We start from the raw sequence: 24,633 nt of genomic DNA on the forward strand, positions 1-24,633 counted from the left end.
ACACACACATAGAGAGAGAGAGAGACACGTTATTAAAATAATCATATCACTCTTATTAATTTTGAAGTAATTACATTTATACGAAGTTGATATAAAAAACTCATTATGGCATGTTTTTTGCCTTTCAAGGCATACAATTTTTCCATCCTTCAATACTCCTAAACTTGTATGTGTCATCTCTATCCATCCTCTTAATATCTGTGAATCATTAAGCAAATTTACCCACATCTCTCTCTCATATTCATGGTCCCTCCAAAAATATGATAAGCAGCAAATCGTAGAGGGTCTACTGGGCCTAACTCAAGTAACTCTAGCTTCTCTAAACATTGGGGAATTGTTGGCCCTTGAGTCAAATGTCGTAGAGCTTTCTGCATCTCCAATGCAAAATCATCAACAGTAATAGAAGCTTTAGGGGAGGCACTAAAAAGTGGCTTAGGTGAGGCACTAGCAGCTCGAGGTCTAGGAGTTGAGGGTTTAACTCTTTTGTTGGGGTTACCAGAAGGTGAAGCAGCAGAAGGTGGTGGCTGAGTAGTATGATTGGAAAAGAAATCATCCTTATCTATGTTAATAGAATGGGTGTCCATAAGCTGTAGTGGTGCGACATGGAAAGAAGATGATCCATGTCCCGATGGTGTTTGGGATGTGGCATAGCTGAGATTACCCGAGGCACCATTTCCATCAAAGAGTTCTGCACAAAGCTCTAGAAACAACAATGGGACAGTTTTTGAAGAAGCGGCTTTTGAATGTCCCTAAACCCAATCAATGTAACAAAAGTAGTATAAGAATAAATGACAGCTACATAAACAAAATACATATTAATATGTGTGTGTATGTATATATATATATATATATATATATATATATATATATATATATATATATATATATATAACCATTTGTTAAGTTAAAAGTGTTTGTTTGAGGATTGTAAAGGTTGCCAATTTTGTTTTTCAAATATAACCATCTTGTGTATTTGGATTTAAGGTTGTCATAAGCATTTTTCAATTGTCTTTGACTCAAATCCACACCAAACTTTTCTTTAATGGATGTTCCTAATTTGTTCCATGAGTGTTTGTGCAAACTCAAACCTTTTCTACCCATAGTTTGTACTTCTTCAATACAAGTGTTCAATAAGAATTTTGTTTGCTCATTGGTCCATGTATGTTTATCTGCCATTGCTAATAAAAAAACATATGGAATACATACTTTAGCAAACATAACCTTATACCAACAACTTTCAACATAATTACAACTTGTATTGATGAAAATAACCAATTTCAACAAAGATTATTCATATTTCAGCAACAATTATCACACTTCAGCAACATTTATGACATTTGAACAATATTTCATGACATTTCAGCAACAATTTGTGACATTTCAGAAACAATTTGTGACAATTCAGCAACAATTTGTGACATTTCAACAATAATTAGTGACAATTCAGCAACAATTTTATGATATTTCAGCAATATTTCATGGTAATTAAGTAGCAATATGTGACATTTTAAGCAAAAACTCATAATCATTGCAACAAAAACTTATCATTAATCAAATATAGAAACAACATCATCAACTATTAGATAAGATTAGCATCAAGATTAAGCAAGAACAAAGATTCAACAACAAAAATCAAACAATTAATATGAAGCATGAACTATGAAGTAAACCCAACAAAAAAATCAAAATATTGAAAATACCTAAGCAGAATCGCTGCCTTCAACAGCAAAAAAAAAAAAAAGAAGAAGAAGAAAATACCTGCGATGATGGACTGCCGGAGGTAGAGGCGCCGGTGGGGGCTGAGCTGAGAGCAGTAGCGTCGTCGATGGGAGGTGGGAGACGAGAGCCTCTCTTGCGATCAATTTCCTGGAACGATAATGGGGGAGGTCGGCCGTTTTTTTAGGTTTACGTTAAAAGAGGGTAGAAGCAATTTTCAAGTGTTGTCCCAAGCAGAGTACGTGAAGAGGTTTTTAATTTCGAAGTCTGCGAAAAAACAAACAACTGCGGGAAAGAAAGTGATGCGCGTGTGCTGCGCCGCACAACACATAGATGTTTGAAGAGGTTTTTAATAAAAAAAACAAACACCACCTTAGAATTTTAGTTACAAACTTCATATAGTGGTTATTTTTTATTTTTGTTTTAAAGTTTGTAACTCAAACTAGAAACCCAACCAAAGTTTGTATATGTTATCATTCCAATTGTGTTGAGTTCGATAACAATATGTTTTGAACGTGAATATTCTGCACATTTTATGTGGTTTGGTGTTTTTATCCTTTTGCGTTGTTGATTTCCACATGTTGTAGTTAACTCCTCTTAGTTTTAAAGTCGGAGACGACTGTTATTTGAATTCCCAACAGAAAGTATGTTTCTCATATTATTTCCATTGGCTTCATTCTCTTTATCCGCATCAACTTTGATTTTTTTATTCTTTTTCAGGAAGAAACTTTGGTTTTTTTTAAGGTTGTTGTTGGAGAAAATTGGGTTGGATTAGTAGGAAGGAAATACTATGAAACAGGCTAAATGCCATATAATTCAACAAAATTTTATTCATTTTATTATTCTACTGAATTTTTACATAGTGTGGTGTCCAAAAAAAGTGGGCTATAGCCAAGCCAAAAAATAAACCTTCGGATGATGAACGAGGGAAGAGATGAAATATATCTCTGTTGGAAAATGGTGATGTTTCAAAAGCATCTAGTAATCAATTTACTTCTAGTCAAGAGGTCATTATTGCAAGATGATTTATCATTTGCACAACTTTCTTTCATTTAGTTGTCAACCAAAACATGATGGTTATCCTAGGAGAGTGATGACCAAAAACTTTTTTGGTAAAATAGCAGCTAATGCACGTACATATGTTGGTAGGAGGTTTCTTAAAATTGGATGCATTTCTCTACCAAAAAGTGATAATAAGCGAAAGAGAGCCCCTCCTATTTGAATTTTAACTTCACGTGTTTCTAGTGGTGACATGGCTGCTTCTGCAAAAACCATAACGAAATTCGGAACTAGCTCAAGGATCTGTTTCAACAGTTGGTATTAGAAACCATACAAATGTGTTAGCACTTAACAGTATGATCATTATGAGTGGAAGAAGAACACATTTTAAACAAGTACCAGTTGGTTGGATGATAAAACAAGGTTGTAAATACAATTATAAACAGGGATGGATTCCTCATAATCTTTTTTTAAAGGAGTAGCTTTGAGGAGTATAGGGAGGACCCGATATAGTGGGACAGAGTTTTGGTGGTCCATAATAATCTTTGCAACTGCACCAGCTGCATTATCCCTTACTTCATGGTCTTTCTCAGATTCTTCAAACAATAGAAAAAGACATGGCAACACATCATCCAAGTATATGATGAATAAGTGAAAGCATCAACTGAGAGATTTAACATAAAAAAAAACTTTAAAAGTAGTAGAATCAAAAAATATTTATAAAGGATACTTAAGACCATATTCGCCACCATTCTTGCACATTTCTCCAACACAAAATGCATCATTCCTCCTATTGGTTGCTGATGGTGAATCTAATTCTCTAAGTACCAAAGGCATTAAAGTCTAAAAAAGGATCCGATCTTCAATTTAATTAATTTTATGGTCATGAAAAAAAAAATCAAGATTACCTAGAAAAGATTACGTTTACATAGGTAGAAAATGTTGTACCCATATGTTGAGCAACTTCAGCCAGACATGCAACCACCATTGTCCGATCTTGTGTTGAGTCTGATTCTTTCTACATGAAATCCATTAATGGGTCAAACAGAGGTTCAAAGAAAGGTGCAAAGTCAGAACCCATGGCCTTGGCAAAAGCAGGAAGAAGATCTGTAATAGCATCCATGAGCATTTCACTGTGTTCATGAATATGTTCATCATCTTCAATATCAATGTTAGATTTCACTTTCTGACATACTGAGTTTTGCCATAGCAATGCCATAGTTGACTCCACAAGCTTATACATGTCTGAGTTTTAAAATTTAAAACAAATGAGAATGACGACATTTGAGAAGTTAGTAAATCTAAAAACAATTAAAAAGAAATTAAATAATAAAAGTTTTTACGAGATTAAACTGCAACATATCCAATATCCTTGGTGATCTGTGCTACACTCATGCAAGCTTAAGCAACCACATCTTTGTCATCATCTTCATTCACACTCTTGATGTAAATTTTCATCACAAAATCTAAAAATTTGATGCATTTTAAAAGATTAGGTAATTAAGAATTTGTTTTCTCTTTTAAACATAAAAATCCCACAAGGGATTCACAATAATGATATATGAACTTACCGAGAATTTGTTTTGTTTGGGATTCTCCATCCTACAAAGGTGAATGTAAGCATTGGAATATTAGATGACCATATGTAGACAACTAAAGTAGTTTCTTCTTTCATATGCAAAAGAATATAACTAAAATAACCAAAACCAATTTTAAAAAGAATGATGGGTTATGAAGTACACACTTACATCATGACATTGTAGGCAGACATGAGCAGCTGTTAGAGTATCTACATTTAGAAAGAAACTGATTTTCAGAGATGGAAGGAACAACCATTCTGGAAGAGAATTATTTGTGACTTACATTTCAACCAGTCATGGCCTAAAGTCGAACATTTTCATGGAAATAGATGGAATGCTTCACCATAATCTTCAGGGTCTCTTCCAAATATCTTAAGGTAAATAGGAAATTACAATTCTAGCCTTCTAGACTGATGTTGGTTAATTATATTGACACAATAAGATATAAATAAGTGAAAAGGATACGACTCATAGGCACTCTTTGTATGAAAGGCAAGTACACCAAGGGCTTGAGTTGTAGCAGCCTTTTCATCCAAAACACCAGTTCTTATATTGATACGTTGTACTCTAGGTTCATCTTGGGATTCATCATCAGATGAAACTGCAGAAAATCCATTAGGATCTTCATCCTCATCAGAATCATCAATTTTATCAGCAAATCCATCATCAAGATTGCAAGAAGAGAATGCCAAAGGTACAACATATGGAAGATACTATGTACAATAATACATCAAGTCACAAATCAAAAAAAATTTCAAACTTTTAGAAAATAATCCACAATGATTGCATACCTTAACCATTTCATCTTCTAAAATTTCTGCCATGTTGCTAAAAAATCCATGAGTATACATACGAAGTGTACTCACTCCAGCCCATACCCTTAATATGTTAATAAGTCAAAGCACTTCAGACTAGTGAATATAACTTATTTATGGAGATAATGATAGAGTTATTACAAAAATTGTAGCTTCAATGAAAAATGGTAAAACCGATTCCATTTTGTCCTTTTCTGCAATCATTGCAACTATCACCACCAATTCAGTAGTCCTTGCTCGTGAACACATGTCCTCTTCATTTGTAAGCACCATGAAAGTTTTCATCCATTCTAGAACCCTTTCAACATAGGGGAGAAATGCTTTATGTGTAGCAGATGCAACTGAACTAATCGCAGATTGGAAAAATTAAAAAGAAGCTTGATAAGTTCATTGACGAATATAATATAAGTAAAGCATGAAAGATGCATCAATACCAAACATGTTTTGTGTAAGTTTCTTGGACTATTTTGGAGAGCAACAAGTAGTTTCCCCATTAGACGATCAATAAACGGGATGATTTCTTCTCCCATGTTCTCACAAAATGATGCCAATGCATAGTATGATTTCTCCTGCAAAAAGAACTATGTTGTTGAGATTTGTTGAAAAATATTAGAAAAGAAATTTGTCCCACAATGGTAGAGTGTAAAAAATGGTGTAGGTTCCATTTTTATCAAGTTTAATTGAAATTTTGATTTAAGTTAATTGTTTAATATTATATTGAAATTAATAATTTAACTATTTTGCATCAACTCATAAATTATACAAAAGTTGTGACTTTAAAATGATAATTGCTCACATACGACAACATATTTAAGCTAATAAGTTAACTATAATATGTTAAAAAGTTAAAGTAATAATTTATAAATAGAAATATAATATGAGATTTTAATATTGTAGTTTAGTCAATCGTTTGAATGATTTATATATCCGCGAGTTACACATGAATAAAATTAAATATAATATATGGTTTAATGTTATTTATAGTTGTTGTTATTGTTAATTAAATTTTTAAAATTTATTTGATTAATATTTTAATTTCTATCATTATAATTTTTTAAAACATCAAACATTGTTTTTTTAAATGTAACAAAATAGTCATTTATATAGAGTTATTTTTAATATTGTTATTGTAAGTTGTTTTAAGCTACTAATTTGAAAACTTTTAACGATTATAAAAATATCTTTAGAAAATATTTTAGTTAAATTGAGATTACAATTTAGTTTTTATATTTATCACTACAATTTATCACTTTATCTATTTACAAAATATTCTTTGGTTTTTTAAGTGGAACTGAAATTTATATTTAAGTTGATACTGTAATACTATATTTAAATTAATAATTTAAGTATTTTGTCCAAACTATTCAAAAGTTGTAGCTTTAAAATGATAATGGTTTACATACAAAAACATTTTAAATCTAATAAATTAAGTATAATATATTAAAAGTTAAAGACATAGCTTTATAAGTAGAAGTAAATATATTATTTTAAAATTAAAATTTAGTTTATTTATGATTACACTTTAGGTTTGATATTTATTTAACTTTATTAACCAACTTATAATCATTATTAGAAATACATTACAATTTATCACTTAACTATTTATAAAATATTTTTTGGGTTGTTTAATTTAAACTTAAATTTATATTTAAGTTGACCCTATAATGTTATATTTAAATTAATAATTTAAGTGTTTTATACAAATTGTTCCAAAATTGTATCTTTAAAATGATAATGGTTTACATCTAATACTATATTAAAACTAATAAATTAAGTATAATATATTAAAAGTTAAAAAAAAAACATAACTTTATAAGTAGAAGTAAAGATATCATTTTTATATTGAATTTAGTTTATATATAATTACATTTTAGGTTTGATATTTATTTAACCTTATTAACCAACTTATAATTTTTATTAAAAAAAAATTGAAAAGCCATGAGAGTTTCAACTAAATGTGGTGAAATGAAAAATACATGAGAGTTTTAAAATGAATATGATGAAAGGAAAAATAATTTCTTTATAATATAGTACGATATAGATATATAGATATAAATATAGATTACATAAAGAGTTAAGTAACACTATCCCCATGTCAGAGGTAGTGCATAAGCGTGAGTTCATTTTCTACACATTTGTACATAATGATGTGTATATATAGGTAGTACATGAGTATAAACATCCTCACAACAACAATGTATAAGTTACTAACACCATCCCCACATCAGAGGTAGTGTAGATGAGTAAGTTGTTGGCTGTTGGACGTATATATCGTCCTAGATTAAGAGTATGTTGATTTTTATTTCTCTATATATACAAACACCATCTTTTTCCATCATTCCCACATGGTCACCACATTAGTTACAATGGCCATGTTGGATGTGCAATTGCACATAGCTCGTGTCGTGAAAGGGCCTAAAATTTTAATCAACATCTAATTTGTCGCAAATATGTTGCTAATTCGTTGGATAGTTGTTAATTTGTCGCTAATATGTATGTAATCTTTCGTTATACTCCGTGCTAACTCGTTGCTAATCTGTAGCTATCTATTGTTAATTTGTTGCTCATCTAAAATTTTAGAGACCCATTTTTACTTTTCGTGGTGAGTTTTCAAAATCAATGAACTGTCCATATCAGTTACCACTTCATTTCCTACTGGATATGACATAATTCCTTAGTATCACCAAAGCCAACACCACCATAGCATGCAACACCACCTATGATATATGAAAAGATTATTAAAACGTTGGTAGATGATGTATCATGTCAAAATAATAAATTACGCTTTGCATGCCATATTATAAAGTTGCAACATGAACGTATATCCAGCCTCAAAGGATGGCATAGACAATATATTGTGGGAATGCGAAGCCATATTATAAAGTTGCAACATGAGCGTATATCCAACCTCAAAGGATGGCATAGACGATATATCGTGGGAATGTTGTGGTGTACTATAAATGGAATAGAATATTATTTGTAATTTTTCTTTTGGTAGCCTTGTTAACTAAAAAAGTCGGTGGTATTTCTTGTGTTTTTAGGCAAGTGGAGACTAGGAGCATAATAGCCCTTATTTAATAACTTTTTAGAGCTTGGATATTAAAGCTAGACGGATTTGCAATAATTTTTAGGATGAATCAAACGAACCCATTGATCAGATTTGTGCTTTACTCAAATTTTCATCGATATAAACTACATCTCTTTTTATCAATTACCATCGACTATAAACTAAATGAAATAAGTTTTAATAAATCTATGACTTCATACTTTTATTTAAGCTTGTAACATAAAGGGGTGGTGGCGCAGTTGGCTAGCGCGTAGGTCTCATAGCTTTCTGAGTAATCCTGAGGTCGAGAGTTCGAGCCTCTCTCACCCCAAGTGTTTTTGCTTTTCAGCACTTGTTTGCAAAGACAAAATCAAGTATTAAGAGGGTTGTTCTTCAATCGATTACTATTTTATTTGACGATATTAGTTCTTAGGATTAACATTACTTTTTGAAAAACGAATAGTATTATTTTTTTAAAGTAGCTAAATTAAAGGGATGATTTTTAGAAAACGAATCGTTTTTATCTTTTAAAGTTGCCAACAAATAGATTTTATGGAACATGAAAGTAAATTTATGTATTTTGGTTTTTACGTCATAACACATATTGCTTCTATTTTAAAATTTTTATATTTTTAAATCACATATTAAATTTTTTTTTACGAGTTTAGTCAAATATTCCAAACCTTTTCTTTTATAAAGACAAATTTTCACAATTGGTCCCTGTGGTTTACATAATATCTCATTTTGAGGACTTCCTAGCAAAAAGTCACGCTACTGGTCCTTATGGTTTCAGTTAATTGTGCGATTGGTCATTGACCCTAACCCCGTCACTTTTGTACTGTTAATGCACGAGTATTTTTGTCTTTTTATTTAGCAGTCTCTGTAATCCTTCATTATGCATAATATACGGATGATATTTTGCAATTAATTGCAAAGATCATCTTCCAGCTACCCATAAACCTTACACATTCATCATCATCTTCTCCAACGCAACGCAAGGATCATCTTCCAGTTCGATTGAAAACGATAATGGTGTTAATGTTATGGTCGGTCCGTTCCAAACACACAAAAGCATCAAACTATGATTTGGAAAGGTTATAGCATAAGTGACTTACTAACGTGATCACACATTTTGTCGATTTGAAATTATGCCCAAATAGTTGATTTTTTTGTTATTCTTTGTTTCAGATGGAATAAGCAACTAATTCACATTGAAAATCCATCACGATGGGATATTCACAAAAATCCTTGGGAAAAGGTACGTAGATGGAACAATAGACAATTTCGACTTCGTAGATATTGCTGTTTCTCTGTGCATGAATTGGATACAATGGTTCAAGAAATAGGGTATAAAGAGCATGCACATACAAGGGTTAAAAGTTATTTTTTTATCTCTAACAAAGGTTATTATTGAGGAGTTGGTTAATGATGTGGAGGTGAACATGATCAACTTTTATAGTGTACTTAATGAAGACATTGACTTAAGGAAGCCTGATCAGACAAACAGTAATACAGAGGAGCATGAAGACATTGAAGATGAACCTTTAGAAGTCTTAGATAATGATGTGTTTGAGTCATTTGCTAGTGAACAAGAGCCTCGAAAGAAATTGTTAAAATCCATTCTAAAACCAGTTTCTTGTTCATCTGGTGAGGTTCACACAAAAGCTTTTAAGATTGATCAGACTTTCAAGGAAAAGAAAAAGATCAGAGAAGTTATTGCTAACTACTCTGTCAACGAAAGGAGGGATCGATATTATGTAAAGAATGACAAGATAAGAGTTAGGATAAAGAGTAGGGGTCTTATCCCCGAATTGACTGGTGACTGTAATAAAGGCAGGGGCAATTTAGTACTTTCCAAAGAAACAACTTGTCCATGGGTTCTTTTGTAATAAAGGACGGTAACTAGTTTTTTGGTTATGTTATTGCACATTAACAATCAACTTTACACTTACATGCAATCAAACTGAAAATTTGCTTCCTTGCTAATACCAGTTCGCATTAAAAGTAAACATCAAACTTACATTATATATAATAACCATTACATATTCTTGTCCCAACAATACATACAATCACATGGAAAATCCTTCAAAAGTTATAACAAAAAAGGTACCAAAACACAGATTCCCCCCCCCCCCCCCCAAATTTTCTTGCTTTTTTACTTGAAAAAGTAACACACTACAAAAAACAACCCACTCAGACAAAGTAACCATTTCACCATCATCAATCTTGCTTCGAGATTGTTTCTTCCACGCAACAACCTCAGAATCACAACAGTTGACCTAGGGCACATGGGAGGGTTGAACCATCTAAAAGAAACTGCATGTCCCTCTTAACCTTGAGCATGATCAGAATTGACGACCAGGGTTCAGATCAGTCCACGATGTCACCAAAACCGCTGGCCTTCCATAGTGGCATATCACCATCATCTCTTTTTTGGAAGAGAACTTGAGTGGGGAGGGAAGAACAAAAGAAAGGAATGAGAAGTAGAAGGATAAAAGATGGTGCTTACATTATATAGTTTGATGCACAACGAGATGAAAAGACAAAAATACCCCTGCACTAACGGTACAAAAATGACGGGGTTAAGACCAATCGTGCAATGAACTGAAACCATAAGGACCACTGGCATGACTTTTTGTTAGGAAGTCCTCAAAGTAAGATATTTTATAAACCATAGGGACAAATTGTGATTTTTTTTTTCTTTTAGAAATCAGTTTTTTTTTTTTTTATTTACAAATTAACTTTTTTCTAAGACTCATTTACAATTTTTTATGTAAAATTTATAACTTTTGTACAATCTTCACAACTTTTTTTTACAATATTTTAACTTTCTTATAACGTTTTTCAGAATCTTTTTAAAACATTTTTAGAATCTTTTTTACAATCTATATAAGAAATAGATCGGAACTTATAGAACCAATTAACAAGAAAAATAAATCAAACTCATAAACCCAACTTCGTTTTGAGCTATTCCCACAAAGAAGATTAAAAGAAAAGTTACACAAATATGAGTTTTGAACTATTTATTGTGTTGGTTGGTTCCTTCTATGACTTTCAATCTATTTGTTGTGTTACTAAAGAGTTTCAAGTCCAACAGTATCAGATAGTGTCTTCTTTCTTCGGACCAAGGGTTCAAGTCCCGTTAGCGACATTAGGTGGAAATAAGAGTAAATTAAATTTGTTGTTAAAAAAAATCTATTTGTTGTGTTGGTTGATTATACAAGTTTTGATCTACTTACATATTAAACAATTTTAAAAACATACCGAAAAAAGTTTTAAAAAATTATAAAAAAGAATATTGTATAAAACTTTATAAAATAAGTTTTAAAAAATGTTGTAAATTTTATAAAAAAGTTTAAAATGTTGCTGAAAAATATAAAAAAGTCTTAAGATTAATTTATAAAAAAACTATTTTTTATAGTGAATTGTAACCAAAAAATGGAAAATTAAATAAAAAATTTAACAAAATGTAAAATTATATAAGACAAAATTACATTAATGGTCTATGTGCTTTATAAAATATCATTACTTTTCCTTTAACTTTTTTTTTGACGAATTATTCTTATAGTTTTAATTTTTAGTACGGTTGTTCATTGCCATCTAAAATTATTTTATAATTATTTTTTAGTTTTTTTAATGGTTTTCTTTTGCTTATTTATAATTTAAGTAAATGTTAGTCTGAAGGTCTCACCATACCAAAACCACATTCTTCTATGTTTCTTCTTCTTCTAGTCTCCTCCCTTATCATTACCATCGCTACTATCACCCCACCATCACCACCCCAACTTTGAATCCATAACCATAAGACATTATACAATACAAATCCAAAATACTAACACTTGCAATATATTACCTAATCTGATTGATTAGCCCCAGTATCGAAGAACACAAATCAATAATTAAAATTTGAAAACAAAGAAATGAAAAAGGCAAGAAATACACCATCTATAATTAAAATTTGAAAACAAAGAAATGAAAAAGGCAAGAAATACACCATCTATAAGGAATTGATTACCAGGGTTGGTAAAAATAATTCGAAAAAAAGGTGATATCCTTATTTATGTGAGACTTTATGCCTTTTATCTAGAACAATTGATAGATTCTACCAATTGATCCACTGATTATCATGATCCAAAAAAGTGTGTGTTGATCCCTCAAAGTTTGTATATATTTTTTCTAGGGTCACTGGTAATAGTAAAGAGGGAAATAAGCATCAAATATGTGTATGGTGGTTGAGAAATGAATAAGGGGCCAAATCATGGTCTTCCATACAATGCCAAACTCCATTGCCAGGAGCAACATCCTAGTTTTCCGTATTATTGTCAGGGGAAAAATCTTGGTCTTCCATACAATGCCAAAGCCATACATAGTCAGAATCAGATAGACATTCGAATAGATGATCCATCGAAAATAATAAATCAAACAAGAACCATGCAATTGGGCATTAGAACAAGAGCTCTCAGGAAATCCAACTTGATTGCATACAATCCCTTAGGGCAAACATTATACAAATAGTCAATACTATCATTACCCTAACCAATCATGACACTTAGACATATCATATAAACCTTAGACAAGACTCTACCAGTCTAGCATACCATGACACCAAGTGTCATATACTACACAAGCATAACAAGGAGTTAACATAGTCAACCAACGTACTTGTAATCTAACAATACCCCTATCCTATCATGCAAAGGACATATAATGGGATACTTGGCATGGTGAGAAAATACCCGAACTGAAGAACGGGAGAAGCACAACAACACTCTCACGCCTTGCACTACTCAAACCTGCAAACCGACTAACTCCAAAAAAGATAAATCCACAATCAACAACCCAAATTCTCAAAGTTTGACCCTAAGTCAAACTGGACCAAAGTCAATGGTCGACATAGTCAACAGGCACCACAATGTGGAGATCTCTTGGCCATGTCGTATGTAACATCTGGAATTTCATGTATTTTATTTATTCGATGAATTTCAAGTTTTATGGAAGAACTCAGCGAGTTGATGCGTAGACTCGCCGAGTAGAGACGCGAATCATTATCCGGGTGGATGGCTGGACTCGGCGAGTCGCCCCAAGGACTCGGCGAGTCCACGCTGTTTAATGAAACCCTAATTCCTTGGGTTTGGGGCCTATTTAAAGGGCCTTATGACCGTCATTTGCGGCTACCAGAACCCAGAGAGAAACCCTAAGTGAGCTAGAGCGTTTGTGAGAGGAAAGGAGTCATTTCTTGATCATTTGTTAGTGTTTTGCAAATAGAAGAGGACCCACGGCAAGAGGAGGCTGAAGAGGGCGCTAATCTAGTGATTCCAGAGCTCAAAGACTTCATTTTGAGGTATTCATTTGACCCTTCTTCAGTTTATGGTGTAATTCTTAGAGTTAGGGCTTTTTAGCCCTTTAGAGGATGGTTATATGGAGTAATTGGTCCGTTCTCGTGTTGGTGCTATAGATCTGGACCCAAAGAGGTCCAGAGACCCTTTCCCCTTGAGATTTATGAGTGTTAATGGAGGTTATGAGCTTAGGATGTCATTTTAGAGGCCATATCTTCAAATAAGGCCTTTGAGCCTTTGCATGAGCACCAAGATGCTAGCTTTACGTGATTATAATTCTTTGGGAAGCTGGATCTATGGTTTAGAGGAGCGGATCTGACCTCAGGAGGTCAGTTCAGCTTGAGCATGACATGAACTCGCCGAGTTCATTAGCCGACTCGGCGAGTAGGATGAGGGTTTTCCCGATAATCACACAGTTGGTGACTCACTGAGTTGGGGAAGCGACTCTGTGAGTCAGAGGGAATCTAGAGGACAAAGTGCACGATGGTACTCGCCGAGTCAGGAGCCGGACTAGGCCAGTTGGGTCGGGACATTTCACATAATGTGATCAGTGATGATTTGCAGAGTTGAGGTTGACTCAGTGAGTCGAATGAGGACTACGAGGGTGAAGAACACGCGTGGACTTGCCAAGTCACAGTTGTGCACTTGGTGAGTTTGGTCAAGGTTGACCGTTGACTTCGTTGACTTTTAGGGTTAGTCAATGTTTGGACCTTAGAGTCATCGGAAGGGTAGGATAGTCTTTTACCCTTCCTAGAGGATGTATATATATATATATATAGAGAGAGAGTTTAGCCTAGCCCGGAGGGTTGTATTAATTAGAGTATTTATTTCATGTGATTAGGTAGGGGCTAGACCAGAGTTTACTGAGTCAGAGATTTACTGAGATATCCGAGGTGATTCTTCTCACTATACTTTACCTTGAGTACGTAACCAGAGTTATGTGGTACATTATTTGTATGCTATATATGTGTTATGTGTTGCACTGCATTATTCTATGTGATTTATGCTATGCATGTTTACAGAGTTAGAACCTAAGGGTTCACAAAGTTTGGGTGCACGGACCCACAGAGTTATAGCCTCGAGTGGCTAATATGTGTTATATGTGGTATTTTGGGGAACTCACTAAGCTTTGTGCTTACAGTGTTTTGTGTTATGTGTTTCAGGTACTAGTGAGGATCGCGGAAAGGCGCCGGCTTGATCAGTACACACACGGGATTTTTATGTTATGAGATCTTGGGATTGATATATGTTATCAATTGAGTTTTAAATAATGATGTTTTATGAATAATGAATGAATTATGTTTTTATAAAATGCAAAAAATTGTTTTGGAAATTACGGTGTTACAAGTTGGTATCAGAGCCTTGGTTTGAAGGATTCGAGTACACCTTCGGGCGTATTTGAACTCAAACTGAGGATTTGAGAAATATTTTCAAAAGAGAACCAAGCTTTCTAAAAAGAGTTAAAGATTTTTGGAAGACGCAGAGCAGAGTCGTGTGTACGATCAGTCAGCGCCCGACGGTGATTTCCCAAAATACCCTTATGTTTTATGTTTATGAGATTGATATGATGTATTCTCGTGCTAGAGTGGGCTAGGTATTCCTATTAGGACTAGAGTGGCCTGATTTGTGATGCCTTAGCCTAGGGGGGTGAGCTGCTATGAGATGCTTGAGAGTGAGTAGGTAGCAGTGAGGAGCTTCTGAGAGATCTGTTAGAGAATGGGTTATGCATAATAGATTACTTGGGACTTGGGATCCTAAGAGGAGGACTCGAGGTGTATACTGATACGATGTGGACGGTAGTATTGGGCCCGTACTACTGAAAACACCGGGGCGGTGTACAGTTCAAGTAAAAATCTTCGGGATGCCAGGGATCAAGGAGGGATGAGTTATCGAGTGCGAGTATGCTCGAGTGAGTTTCTAATATATCGTATGTTGTATTTCAGAGGTAGACCATGGTGAGGACACGTCATACGCCAGAGAGCAGCGGGACTAGTGATGAGGAGATCCGCCGGATCATCCATGAGGAGGTGGCTGCGGCCATCAGGGAAGAGATACCAGAGATGTTCGGGTCTATTAAGACCACGCTGATTAGGACTTTTGACGAGCGTTATGCCGCTCTTTCTGAGGCTGCTGTTGCAGCGGCCACTGCAGCCGTCGCTGCTGCTAGGCCGTGGGGGGGGTGACTCGTTGTTGTTCAGGGAGTTCAGCAACACGAAGCCACCCGAGTTTGATGGGACACATGATCCGATTGCAGCGATGAGATGGGTATCTGACATTGAGGGGTGTTTCTATACATGCTCGTGCCCGGAGCACTTGAGGGTTTGGTTTGCGCTGAACCAGCTTCGCCTAGGGGCGAAGGACTGGTGGAAGTTTGCGACAGCACACTATTCTCCAGCAGAGCTTGCTACAGTGACCTGGGAGAGGTTCACCACCATGTTTCATGATGAGTACGTCCCCTCGGTGGAACGGGATCGGTTGGCATAGGAGTTTTTGACCCTCAAGCAGGGTACGAAGTCGGTTATGGTTATTACCAGGATGTTTCATGAGAGGGTGATGTTCTGCCCTGAGCACGTGTCTACTGAGCAGGCACGTATGAGTCGTTATCTGAGTATTTTGAGCAGAGATATTTGGGAGTTCGTGGTGAACTCCTCGTACCGGACATTTCCCGAGCTTCAGGAAAATGCCCGGAAGAGGGAGATCGAGCTAGAGACTCAGGTTAGGGAGGAGGTGGAGTCTTAGGGGAGGGATCGGCGACCGGCGCAGTCCCAGCCGGCAACCAAGCGGGCCAAGCCCGCTGATTCCAGAGCAGGGAGCTAGAAGGGCAGCACTTGTGGAAAGTGAGACAAGGATCATGATGGAGTTTGTAAAGCTTGATCTTGCTACAAGTGTGGCAAGGAGGGGCATATGGCCAAGGACTGCCCCAAGGGGTTTGCAGTGTGTTTTCACTGCAACCAGACCGGACACCGGAAGGCCGAGTGTCCGCAACTACGAGGGTCAGCACATGGAGCTTCTCAGGGGTCTGCCCCTGTTGCTGTTAGAGTTTCTGATAGTCGGCCGGTGAAGACCGAGACGCCGAAGGCTCGGGGGAGAGCCTTCCAGTTGACTGCGGAAGAGGTCCGCGCAGCGCCCGATGTCGTGGCTGGTATGTATTCTTTCATGTATTTATTTTAATGTTTGAGATTTTGTGCTTATATTATGATTTGCGTAGGTACTTTTCTTGTGAATTCTATACCTGCTTTGGTGTTATTTGACTCAGGTGCGAGTTGATCTTTTATATCGTTGGCTTTCAGTTAACACATCAGTATTAGTCGAGAGGCATTGAGTTGACCTTTGAGAGTCTCAATTGCCGAAGAGAGAGCAGTGTATGCCACGGAGGTGATTCGAGGATGTGTACTCGAGATTTTCGGTGTAGAGTTTCCTATTGATTTGGTCCCGATCGCAATGGGGGACGTCTGTGTCATCGTGGGCATGGATTACTTGAGCAGATTTGGAGTAGTTATCGATTGCGAGCGGCAGCTGGTGACTATAAGAGACCCAAGTGGGGGAGTTCTTACGGTGTACGGCGAGGGTACCCGTCCTGATTCAGCGTTTTGTTCGGCTGCTAGAGCGAGGCAGAGTCTACAGCAGGGCTGTAGTGGTTTTGTAGCGTTGGTGATGGATACTAGAGTTGATGCAGAGAGACCGAGTTCGGTTGAGGAGGTTCCGGTAGTGCGTGAATTCCAGGATGTCTTTCCCAAGGAGCTACCGGGTGTGCCTCCCGAGAGGCAGGTTGAGTTTCGCATTGATTTGATTCCAGGGGCAGCACCTATTGCCAAGGCGTTCTATCGCCTTGCACCTCCGGAGATGCAGGAGTGATCCTCGCAGCTTCAGGATTTGTTGGGGAAGGGGTTTATTCGGCCGATCAGCTCGCTGTGGGGAGCATCGATCCTTTTTGTGAAGAAAAAGGATGGTTCGCACCGAATGTGCATAGATTATCGAGAGCTGAACAAGTTAACGGTCAAGAACCGTTATCCTTTGCCGAGGATATATTAATTTGTTCGATCAGTTGCAGGGAGCATCTTGGTTTTCCAAGATTGATCTGAGATCTGGATATCATCAGATGAGGGTGCGGGAGGAGGATATCCAAAAGACCGCATTCAGGACTCGTTATGGGCATTACGAGTTCATGGTGATGCCATTCGGGCTCACCAATGCGTCTGCAGCGTTCATGGATCTCATGAACAGGGTATGCAGACCGATGTTGGATCGATCAGTGATTGTGTTCATTGACGACATTTTGGTATATTCGAGATCCAGGGAGCAGCATGAGGAGCATTTGCGAGAAATCCTCAGTATGTTGAGATCAGAGAGGCTTTACGCCAAATTCTCCAAGTGTGATTTTTGGTTACGAGAGGTGCAGTTCCTTGGTCACCTCGTTAACCAAAAGGGGATTTTGGTTGATCCGGCTAAGATCGAGGCGGTGATGAGTTGGGAGGTGCCGAAATCTCCTTCTGAGATCAGGAGTTTTCTAGGGTTGGTCGGCTATTATCGGAGATTCATCAGGGATTTCTCCAAGATTGATGTTCCTCTCACCAGGTTGACCCGGAAGGGTGTGGTGTTCAGCTGGGGCCCATAGCAGCAGGCCTCATTCAAGACTCTTCGCCAAAGATTGTGCGAAGCCCCGGTGTTGGCTCTTCCAGAGGGAATGGAGGACTTCGTGGTGTATTGTGACGCATCGATATCTGGGTTGGGCGCAGTGTTGATGCAGAGGGGGCATGTTATCGCGTACGCATCGAGGCAGCTGAAGCCCCATGAGACAAGGTATCCCACCCACAATCTAGAGTTGGGGGCTGTGGTGTTCGCCCTCAAGATTTGGCGCCATTATTTGTATGGGGTTCGATGTACGATATACACGAACCGCAAGAGTTTGAAGTATTTGATGGATCAGCCAAACCTGAACATGCGTCAGAGGAGATGGTTGGATATGGTAAAGGATTATGATTGCGAGATCCTGTACCACCCGGGCAAGGCTAATATGGTAGCCGACGCCCTGAGTCGTAGGGCAGAGAGCGCCCCGATTCGGGATATTTGTATGAGATTGACGGTGATGACTTCGGTGTTGGACACCATCAGAGGGGCTCAGGCTGAGGTAGTGAGACCGGAGAACCGTAAGAGAGAGCGAGTTATCGGACAGGTGTCGGAGTTCGTGACCGATAGCAGAGGGCTTATGACCTTCCAGGGTCGGATTTGGGTACCGTTTGTTGGAGGAACGCGTACCATCTTGATGGAGGAGGCGCATAGATCGAGATTCTCGATCCATCCCGGGGCCACTAAGATGTTTCTGGATATAAAAAGGGAGTATTGGTGGCCCTGTAGGAAGAGAGATGTAGCGTGGTTTGTTGAGAGGTGCCTAACATGTCGTATGGTGAAGGCTGAACATCAGAGACCGCATGGTAAGTTGCAGCCACTGGAAGTCCCAGAGTGGAAATGGGAGCAGATATCCATGGATTTTATCACCAAATTACCGAGAACGGCGAGGGGTGTCGATGCAATTTGGGTGATAGTAGACCGATTGACGAAGAGCGCTCACTTTCTCGCCATTAGTGAGAGTTCTTCTACAGAGAAGTTAGCAGAGATATATGTGAGAGAGGTGGTATCGTGGCATGGGGTGCCGATCTCGATTGTGTCAGATCGAGATGTGCGTTTCACTTCCAGATTTTGGAAGAAATTCCATGAGGAGTTGGGTACGAGGCTGCATTTTAGTACCGCATACCACCCATAGACTGACGGTTAGAGTGAGCGGACGATTCAGACGCTTGAGGATATGCTCCGAGCATGTGTGTTGGATTTTGGCGGAAGTTGGGACACGTATTTACCCTTAGCGGAGTTTTCCTACAACAACAGCCGTCATTCGAGCATTGGTATGCCGCCCTTTGAGCTGTTGTATGGGAGGAGGTGTCGGACTCCCATTTGTTGGGGAGAGGTAGAACAACGAGTGATGGGTATCACGGAGATTGTGCTTCAGACGACAGAGCAGATACAACAGGTCAGGCAGAGGTTGTTGACCGCTTAGAGTCGCCAGAAGAGTTATGCGGATAGACGATGATCCGAGCTTGAGTTCTAGGTCGGTGATTATGTTCTCCTGAAGGTATCTCCTTGGAAAGGAGTGATTCGATTCAGGAAGAGGGGCAAGCTAGGGCCCCGGTATATTGGGCCATTCAGAGTGATCGTGAGGGTGGGCAGGGTAGCGTATCGCTTGGAGCTACCTGTGGAGTTGGAGCGGATTCATAATACCTTCCACGTGTCTCAGTTGAGGAAGTGTATAGCCGACGAGTCGGCAGTAGTGCCATTAGAGGACATTCAGGTGGATGCGAGCCTGAACTACGTGGAGAGACCAGTTGTGATTGTGGATCGGAAGATCAAGGTTCTAAGGAACAAGAAGGTGCCTTTGGTGCAGGTTCAGTGGCAACATCGGAGAGGATCCGAGTTGACTTGGGAGCCAGAGCGGGAGATGCGTGAGCAGCATCCGGAGCTATTTCATGGATGAGACTTCGAGGGAAAAGTCTGATTTAAGTGGGGAGAATTGTAACATCCGGAATTTCAGGTATTTTATTTATTCGATGAATTTCAAGTTTTATGGAAGAACTCGGCGAGTTGATGCGTAGACTCGCCGAGTAGAGACGCGAATCATTATCCGGGTGGATGGCTGGACTCAACGAGTCCATGCTATTTAAGGAAACCCTAATTCCTCAGGTTTGGGGCCTATTTAAAGGGCCTTATGGCCGTCATTTGCGGCTACCAGACCCCAGAGAGAAACCCTAAGTGAGCTAGAGCGTTTGTGAGAGGAAAGGAGTCATTTCTTGATCATTTGTTAGTGTTTTGCAAATAGAAGAGGACCCAAGGCAAGAGGAGGCTGAAGAGGGTGCTAATCCAGTGATCCAGAGCTCAGACACTTCATTTTGAGGTATTCATCCGACCCTTCTTCAGTTTATGGTGTAATTCTTAGAGTTAGGGCTTTTTAGCCCTTTAGAGGATGGTTATATGGAGTAATTGGTCCGTTATCGTGTTGGTGCTGTAGATCTGGACCCAAAGTGGTCCAGAGACCCTTTCCTCTTGAGCTTTATGGGTGTTAATGGAGGTTATGAGCTTAGGATGTCATTTTAGAGGCCATATCTTCAAATAAGGCCTTTGAGCCTTTGCATGAGCACCAAGATGCTAGCTTTACGTGATTATAATTCTTTGGGAAGCTGGATCTATGGTTTAGAGGAGCAGATCTAACCTCAAGAGGTCAGTTCAGCTTGAGCATGGCATGAACTCGCCGATTTCATTAGCCGACTCGGCGAGTAGGATGAGGGTTTTCCCGATAATCACACAGTTGGTGACTCACTGAGTTGGGGAAGCGACTCGGTGAGTCAGAGGGAATCTAGAGGACAGAGTGCACGATGGTACTCGCCGAGTCAAGAGCCGGACTCGGCGAGTTGGGTCGGGACATTTCACTGAATGTGTTCAATGATGATTTGCAGAGTTGAGTTTGACTCAATGAGTCGAATGAGGACTAGGAGGGTGAAGAACACGCGTGGACTCGCCGAGTCACAGTTGTGCACTCGGCGAGTTTGGTCAAGGTTGACCGTTGACTTCGTTGACTTTTAGGGTTAGTCAATGTTTGGACCTTAGAGTCATCGGAAGGGTAGGATAGTCTTTTACCCTTCCTAGAGGATGTATATATATATATATATATATATATATATATATATATATATATATATATATATATATATATAGAGAGAGAGAGAGAGAGAGTTTATCCTAGCCCGGAGGGTTGTATTAATTAGAGTATTTATTTCATGTGATTAGGCAGGGGCTAGACCAGAGTTTATCGAGTCAGAGATTTACTGAGATATCCGAGGTGAGTCTTCTCACTATACTTTACCTTGAGTAGGTAACCAGAGTTATGTGGTACAATATTTCTATGTTATATATGTGTTATGTGTTGCACTACATTATTCTATGTGATTTATGCTGTGCATGTTTACAGAGTTAGAACTTGAGGGTTCACAGAGTTTTGGTGCACGGACCCACAGAGTTATAGTCTCGAGTGGCTAATATGTGTTATATGTGGTATTTTGGTGAACTCACTAAGCTTTGTGCATATAGTGTTTTGTGTTATGTGTTTCAGGTACTAGTGAGGATCGGAAAGGCGTCGGTTTGATCAGTACACACACGGGATTTTTATGTTATGAGATCTTGGGATTGATATATGTTATGAATTGAGTTTTAAACAATGATGTTTTATGAATAATGAATGAATTATGTTTTTATAAAATGCGAAAATTTGTTTTGGGAATTACGGTGTTACATCGTAGGCACGACAGGACAAAATAGATGACATGTAGGACATCGCCACGTTGTGGACCCTCCTTGTCCATGTCGTGGGCATGTTCAAACAAAAAAAATCACGAAGCTAGACTTCACCATGTTGTGGTTATTCCTTGGTCACGTCGTGGTTACTGGCATATTCTATAATTCTTCATTAAGAGCTCAATCCTTACAGATCAAGGCTCGAAACTTCAGATCTTATCCTTCTAATTGACTTAATTGATAAGGTTTCCCACTTTATCCATTAGGACCTCACTACAAGACAAGATCTACAACCCTAGGTCCATTAAGTCATTAATATGTCCAAAGCTTGCTCAAGAATACAAGATAAACCCAATCATGACTCTTTTCTCATTTTCAGAAACCTAATGACCAATTGAGAGTTACAACAAGCTATGAAGTTCCTAAAACTCCAAGAGGATCCATGGAAGGGGCCAAAATCATGCGAAATGAACTTAAACTTGAAACAAGAAGATTAAAGGTCAAGGTATGAACTTTATATCTTCAATAAATTAGAAATTAGAATAAGGTGATGGATCCAAGCTAGCTCCTTGCTCCCTTGCACCAAAATGAACTTCCTCCTTCCTCATGCTTCAATAAAATCCAAGAACAAGCTTTTCAATCAAGAAAATAAGCTCTCAATCATGCATGGAGGCTAGGGTTTCAAAATGAAGAGATGGAGGCTGATGGAGAAGACTTAATTCATAAGTCAAGAAGCTTAAATACGAGAGAAACCCTAAAAAATCATGGGCTTAGGCTGCTACCGCCACCACATCGTGGCACAGTACATGCCACATCGAGCTGTCCATCAAAACACGCACATAAAACAAGCCATGTCATGTCGTGAAATTCCATACATCACGTCGTGGCATATGGTTTTCCTCAAAAACCATACATTTGTCTCTTTTAGGTCACCAACTAATCCATTCTGAAAAACAGGTGTTACATATGTATTACCATTAAACAATAACATTTGTAGATGTATGACCATTAAAGTTTATATTTTATTCAAAAATACCATTGATGTTACCGGCATAACATGTTACCAACCACATGACATGAGTCATGTCATCCCATGTAGTAGCTGACATATATTTTAGTGTTTATGGTGTAGATATTTTACCATTAAACTTTTTTTTTATATGTAATTTACCGTTAAAATTTTTATACAAATTTTACCATTAATATTACATAATTTATTCAAAAATATTATTTGAAAAATACATATATTTTAATGTAAATATGTATTGTACTTATAGATAAAGTGTTTTTAGGACAACATTTTTGTTTGAATACCAATTACTCATAACTTTCACTAGGTTGGCAGATAGTTATAGAAGTGTTGTAAGAATGTGGGGTGACCCGTAGCATTCACTAGGATGGTAGGTAGTATGGAGGTGTTGTAAGACTGCAGTACGGCTCATAGCATTCCCCCAGGTCGATGCACAAATTGTGAGAGTGTTTTGAATCTACAGTTTGGCTTGTATCCTTCACTAGGTAGAGTTAGACCATGACAGGAAAGGTTAGGAGACTGTGGGTGGGCCACAATATTCCTGGGATCAAGGAAGCTTGTAGGATGATTTGGGGTTAGTCATGATGTAAGACTATTGTTGGGCCGATAGCATTCATCTAGAACGAAGTGAACTATCTAATGTTCGTGTGCTGGTTGGTTATGTCGTCCCTTGTTCAAACAGGAAGGTTGTCACACCCCAAAACCGAGAACGGCGGAACCGTTCTGGGGCGGAGGACGTCATGTATGTATCACAACAATGTAAAGTAGTAAACAAGAAACAACATCATCCAGTGCATTAATAGAATAATTCAGCTTACAAATGTGTTCTTTCATAGTATAAAACAACATAACGAATACTCAAATTAAAAGACGAGTCTTGACTGCTCCGTCTTCTCTAAACCTTGCATCGGTACCTATCTATTTGTAACCTGAGAATACAAGTTATTTTGATAGCGAGTATCAGCAATAAAGCTGGTGAATTCATAAGTATTTTAATGTTATTGCTTTGAAAAGTTGTTATGAAAGACTGGTGAATGTTTGATGAAACATTTAGTATAAGTATGAAAACCCTAGAAAATCCCATATTTCCTACTAGTAACAAAAGTAGTCTTCTACCAAGACCCGAATGTTTTGAAAGTAGTCTTTTACCAAGACCTGACTGTTTTGAAAGTACGCATCACTTGAAAATGTGACGGTTTTTCCCTGTTTAACTATTATTATAAAACTATAAAAGTAATAATATAATAACTTATGTTGTATCCTTTGGTACTAAGATACACACGGCCTGGATACTCGCCGTAAATGGATCAACCGTAGACATCCGTAGATGTGCATTTACCTCTGTTGCTAACAGCCGGGTGTAGGAATAGTTAATCCCTTAAGTATACCTATAATGGTATCAACAGAAGACATCCGTAGATGTCCATTTACCTCTGTAGCTAACAGTGGTGATAGGAATAGTTAGTCCCACAAAGTATCCTTTGGTACTAGGATATAAAGTCCAATCTATTTCGTCGATGATGTGATTGTATCACAAGGTAAAGATAAGAAGTAGAACTATATAACAGTATCTACACATATAATATGTAATAGTAAATCATCATATATTATCTATGTAAACGTACTCATCTAAGCGTATCTATGTAAGCATATTCATGTAAACGTATCTATGTAAACGTATTCATGTAAGCGTATCTATGTAAATGTATTCATGTAAGCGTATCTATGTAAACGTATTCATGTAACATGTAATGTACTAGTATAGACTCATGAA

At 37.6% G+C, this 24,633-nt stretch overlaps 1 non-coding gene and 1 pseudogene across 1 annotated transcript; one reads left to right on the plus strand and one right to left on the minus strand.

Annotated features, from left to right (window-relative positions):
- Positions 1 to 218: 218 nt before the first annotated feature.
- LOC145064386 (putative importin subunit beta-4) lies at positions 219 to 7,484 on the minus strand (annotated as a pseudogene).
- A 917-nt stretch (positions 7,485 to 8,401) lies between these two features.
- On the plus strand, positions 8,402 to 8,487 carry TRNAM-CAU (transfer RNA methionine (anticodon CAU)). The gene is given in 2 exon segments: positions 8,402 to 8,439; positions 8,452 to 8,487. It is a non-coding gene; the product is annotated as a tRNA-Met (tRNA).
- The last annotated feature ends 16,146 nt before the right edge of the window (positions 8,488 to 24,633 follow it).

Source organism: Lactuca serriola, chromosome 7 (assembly GCF_051521515.1).
Source record: "Lactuca serriola cultivar US96UC23 chromosome 7, Lser_US96UC23_V15, whole genome shotgun sequence".
Taxonomy (NCBI): domain Eukaryota; kingdom Viridiplantae; phylum Streptophyta; class Magnoliopsida; order Asterales; family Asteraceae; genus Lactuca; species Lactuca serriola.